This window comes from Pinus tabuliformis, chromosome X (assembly GCF_031772625.1).
Source record: "Pinus tabuliformis cultivar Carrire ecotype Pingquan chromosome X, CPIR1, whole genome shotgun sequence".
Classification (NCBI taxonomy): Eukaryota; Viridiplantae; Streptophyta; class Pinopsida; order Pinales; family Pinaceae; genus Pinus; species Pinus tabuliformis.
Window position 1 is genome coordinate 1305790729 of NC_142308.1, and position 6000 is coordinate 1305796728.

The 6000-nt window shown below is 37.7% G+C and overlaps 1 pseudogene; it reads right to left on the reverse strand.

Moving 5' to 3' along the window:
- Positions 1-2605: 2605 nt before the first annotated feature.
- LOC149144858 (short-chain dehydrogenase ptmH-like) lies at positions 2606-5392 on the reverse strand (annotated as a pseudogene).
- Positions 5393-6000: the final 608 nt, after the last annotated feature.

The window sequence follows — 6000 nt, forward strand, 5'->3', positions numbered from 1 at the left end:
AGAGAGAGCACTCTCTTATATACATGAGGAAGATAACCTTTCCATAATTACATATCAAATATTCTCTCAAGCACTCTCAACTAGTTTCCCATTATTACAAGATATCATCGCACAAATCTCTCAAACATGATCCCATAAATCTCTCACATATCTTGGATAAGATATGTCTCCATGATTTTCTCCTTAGGATAAGATATGCCTCCATGATTTTCTTCTTAGGATAAGATATGCCTCCATGATTTTCTTCTTAGGATAAGATATGCCTCCATGATTTTCTCCTTAGAAAAAGGCTTGCATAATTATCTCCTTGATATGGTGGAGGAGATATTAATTCTTCACATATTTCCTACACATCACAAAACTCACATATTCTTGAGATATATAAAAATATGTACATTTTCTAATAATTAATCATAAATTCACTTATAATACAAAAATGAATAAAATGGAAAATAAGAAGGTGAAACCCAAATGTATGTATGAAAGTGATATGATAACATGTTAATGGGATGATGAAATGTAAGGAATAGTGAAGAAAAAGGTGGATGAAAATATGACATTTCAGAGTCCCAACATCCTCCCCAACTGAACTTGTTGCATGTCCTCATGCAACCATGCATGGGTATCTTTTAAGAACATTTGGCATATTGAACTTTGGCTTTACATGATGATGTCTTAAATGTTTCCAGGATATGTGAGAGACATTAGTAACAATTTACATTTTCTTATGGTTGGTTCTTGTGTGACAACCATGAGTATGGTTGGTTCTTGTGTGACAACCATGAATACAAAGAATGTTGGTTCTTGTGTTAACAACATTCATTTCATTTTATGTTCTCTTTTCTTCAATAATGTAAACATTCACTGGAAATCATAATGTGCATAAGAAAGCCCTTTCTGTAATATTAATGAAGCATGCCAATATTGCGTATGAAACAAAGTGCAACAAAGTATCATTGGAAAATAAATGTTGGTGAATGGTAAATGGAGTGATAGTGGTGAAGAAATGGAATCATGGAAGTGAATATGTAGTGAATGTAGTTCTCCCCCCCTCAATTGAATTGGTTGCATGTCCGCATGCAACTTAACATGGCGCATGAAAGGAAATGTAGCATGGTGAGGGAATTTTCCAAAATATTCAAGTTAGCATATAAGGAATTGCATGATTAAAGATTAGAAAACAACATACCTCTACTTACCCAAGAATGATGAAGTATGTAATAGGAATGTAGCTGATGTTGCTGCTGGATCAGGAAAATGTGACTGACGTAACTGGATCCTGGAGAATGAAGGAATCTGAACTGCTGATGCTAAATCATGGAAAAGATAAAAGCTGAAAGTGGTACTGTGGTACTCTCATAGATCAGAATGCATACTGCTGTAACTGCTGAGGGAGTCATGAAAAAGTGTATAGTCTTCACCCGCTACAAACCCGATGGTACAATTCTAAACATGCGAATGAATATGTCGATGTCGAGCATGAATAGAAATCATTGGATTACCGGCCATTGATGTATGCCGTTAACCAATGCGAGGCAACTCACCATTGATGTCAATGAGTGCCAAGGTACCGGAGTACATCTTGCGAAGTGCGAATGGATGTGTTGAGGTCGAGCCACTTGCAAGATCTGAAGATCAAGGGACATTGATGTATTCCCATGATCGCCAGCGAGAGAGCTTGCCATTAAGGCATGCAAGCCTCTAGGTACTCAAAATGAACTCTAGTCTATTTCCCAGATAAGGTGCTGAGGTCGATGGGGCAAGACTTGTTGAAAGGTGGGCCTTAAGGAATCCCACATCAGTCAACGCGAGTTTGTACAAAAAGATTTGGTAGGACTATAGATGGAAAGAACTCATGGACAAGCAGTGTGGATCAGCATGGCTAGGAAATCAAGGCAATGTAATCATGGAGAGGGAATGAGTTTTATTCAAAAGGAAAACTAGAAGGCAAAACTAAACTGAAAAGGATAAATGGATGTATGCGATTCAGAAAAATAGGTGTGCATGAAGTCGTGAAAGATAAGGAAATGAAAAATGGGCTTCAACATCAGGATGGTTGATCAGCTTTGAAGGAGAAATGTTACAGTGTCACAACATGGATAATGGAAAAAGTGGAAATGTTGGTGTATCAGTATGGTCGCTGTGTAACAACAAACATCAAGAGGCGCAAATAGTTTCTGGATAACAGCAAAGGTCATGATGTTTATCACGAGTTACAGCTCCTTCAAGCTGTTTATCAAAGCATGTTTCTCAAAAAGTTCTGTGATCTTTGAAAATCACTTCAGCAGCAAAATGCTATCATTTCGAAAACCTGTCGCCCGCGCTGGTGTCATCATCGACGGCTGTCAAAGTGACTTCAAGAAAACAAATTAGTGTTAAGCGTAAAAACATGCATTCGTATTGTTTTCAAGAATTTATTAAAAAGTCCATTTGCAATTTTCATGGTTTTTTTTTTTTTTTTTTAAGAGAAAAATTAAACAATCGAAAATTTAAATATACAAATAAGGAGGCTGGATAGTTCAATACAAATGGTGGACTGCTACCAAACCAATGGAATGTTCGATTACTATACTACCGGATTAATATGATGAGAAGCCTACTAGTGCTACTTCTCCTTGGAATTTTCAATATTTGACATTTTATATAGTTTCCTCATTATTAGATCTCTAAGCCAGACTGGTAAATAATACAAGATCGCAGCAAGAGTGGAGTATCGACCGTAAGAAAACCAAGCGGGTGGTTTCGTTTTCTAAATGGCATCCACAATTTTCTCTGCAAAAACGATTGTTGGAGTGTTGCCAGGCTGTTGAGAGAATTCAATCTGTTCATAGATTGCCTTTGCAAAAGGTTTGTAGAACCTCCACTTTGGATTGTTCTTGTAAACAGCTGAAGAATTAGCCCCAATATTGGATTTGATTGCCCTTGGAGCCACTGTGATAACATCTATCCCAAAAGGCTTCAATTCAACTCTCAGAGTGTCGGATAAAGAATGAACAGCTGCTTTGGAAGCAACGTAAGCACCAGCCCACGGTCCAGGAGTTCGGCAAGGATGTTTATGCGCCCATACTTGTCAACCACGGCCCACACTGCGTTAGCTACTCCCTGGTCTGAGCGCACATCGACTTCCAATAGGTGCAAACCAGGATGCTTGTCGAGCCGTCCCATGGATGCCAGGGATCGAGCCGTGGCCATGACTCGGTAATTCCATTGAGCAACCGCAAGAGCCAATGCGTGGTCGATGCCTCCAATTGTGCATCATGTGATCCTGTTGCTCTGCCATGGAAAGAAACGATCCGGGTGTGTCAATAAGAAGCAATCCCGTCAATTTTAAATTAACATCAGCCTTTAGAGTTCATGGGAAATACGTTGCTGCAATCTGCTGAGTGATCCCTAATTAGGTATGAGAATTAATGATGGAAGAGAATCCCAGCTTTCGAAATATGTAAACAAAGAAATAAGAATTGCGCTTTCATTTATTGGTTGCTTATCGTTTTGGTTTTGGTTTGTTGTTGCGGATTGCAGGTTTATGAACAATGGGCGGAGAAATGGGTGGATACTGGTGCATGATGGGAGGATGGTCTCTCCAACGTTTCTATAAACAGGACATTGATGATTTTATCCGTAAAGCTGTAAATATGAGTTTTTTAAACGAATAAATTGGGCATGGAACATATTGTTTCCCAGAAAACTCAAGAGAACTTCAAATGCGGAGATAGCAAAGCAGAGAGTGAAAATGATCCTTTTTTCTGACAGATGTGCTGTAACTGATGATGCGAAACGAAAAATCGTCTATAATATTGTGGGTGCACTCTCAGATTTTGTGGAGATTGACTCGGATCTTGGAACTGTCTATTTTGTAACAGTGCCAGTTCGACGTGTAAAGCCAGAGTATCAGGAGTACAGTTATTATTATTTTTTTTTTTTGAGTCAAACCACAATCGATTGGATAAGAATATTCTTCCATGGTGATGCATCGCCACGCTACGGCTCAGCGATAGTTGCAGATTTATGGCATGGAAGGACATGGACATGGACGCTTCTGAACCGAGGATCTTCACTAATTCATAGGCTACCTGAGTATGAAGCTATCTCAGTTTGGTGATATACAGGTTTACAGAACATGAAGTTTGGAGCTGGAATTATTCGGCGAGACATAGAGGTTTCACTCAGATGGAGACCAGATGGAGCTATTAGGAGATACAAATATACATAAATATTCACTCAAAACTTACTATCGACATGGGTGATTTTAAACTGAGGAAATTGACTGATTCACAGGCCTGCTGAGTATCTCCTTTTGGGTAATATGCAGGTTTACATAACAAGATGTTTTGATTGGTCTTTCGGTGCAGTTAGAATTATCCAGCAAGATATAGAGGTTTCCACTGATCAGGTTATTGAATTTGGCCTAGTTCTTTTTCATCAATTGAGTGGGTGTTAGAAGCCGAATTAATTTTGCGTTTCTGGAGCAGTCTAATGGTGATCCAGCGCCTTTCACAAATCATTGATGCGGCAATGCACAGAGGAAGAATCTGCGATTCTTGGTCACTGTCGATGCAGCCTTGAATGTTCTATCTTGAACCTTTCACAAATTCCTTCTTCTTATTTGTTGTTTTAATCTTTGTTTTTTATTGTGAATTTTTTTTATTTTTATTCTTTTTTTTTTAATCAATTAAAAACTAAAATTTAAAAAGAAACTAAACTTTCTTTAAACTTAATTAAATTTATTTTTTCTTCCTCTCTTTTTTTTTTAACAAATGGACACACTGATTTGCGTATTGAAAGATGTTTTTGATCAAGCATATTGCAAAACATGAATTTATTCTTGAAATTAATCTATATCATCCTTATTTTCTGATCCTCGAGATCGTACAGAGACGCAGGAGGAGAGCATACTTATGAAAGCAAATGCTGAAACCTATTTTATGATCCTCGAGATCGTACAAAGACGCAAGAGGAGAGCATACTTATTCTAGGTAAAAGCAAAACTGAAAATGAAAGCAAACACTAAAACTGAAAGCCTACCTACTCTATACTAATTAGAATTTACAAATTAGTTATGTGTAGTTAAACTTCCAATGAAGCCATTCACGCAGCAGTAACAACAATAGGTTCAGTAGCAATTTTTCAAATGAAAAATGAAAATATTCGAGAGTGGATGAGTCTAGTTGCTGTAACTGCAAATCAACTAAAAAATAAAAAGATGAATCTAATCTAATACTTACCTGGAACCATTGGTCGATAAAGCTTTGATAAGCACAGTTACTCTCACTGAGATGATGCTGTAACTTCTGTTCTTCTTCTCCAATTTGCTGCTCTTCTTCCTTGATCTCCTGTTCGAATGGTTGTTCGCCATCAGATACGCAGGATTCTTCAGACGTTGAGTCTTCATTTATTTCTTGGGGAGTAGTTGAACCTTTAATTTTTGTCAAGATCTCCTCTTCCAAGGAAGAAGAGATCCCGACTTCTGCTAGGATCTGAGTGAGTAGTTCCAAGCTGAAACTCATTGTTAAATCATGTTGAAAAAAACAAAAAAAATCAGCACACTAAAAATTGAATTAAAAACAAAAGGACCGCAGAAATAATCTTGAATTCAATACTCAATTAAACCCTCTTACAAGGACTGCTCATTAATTGAGTAATCGAATGCTTCAATTATAACCATGAACCATGAATTCATCAAACACTCTTCACAGTTGCGAAAATCAAACACACTTGCAGAAATTAAAATTCACACTTGCATAAATGTAAACACACCCTACATGCCCTGATCCATAAGAGGTCGAGCCCATTACGGTATCTCGAATGCGATGCGTAGGCTGTTCCCCACGTCTTACCACCTTAACACCTCGGAGTTAGGAACATGTCTAAACACACTTGCATAAAAATAAAAAAATCAAACTAAACTTCAATCCATCGTGCCTCCCGGCAACGGCGCCAAAATGTTGGGTGAAACTATGTTCATTTAATTCCGTTGTAGTACTTACCCAACTATTTAAT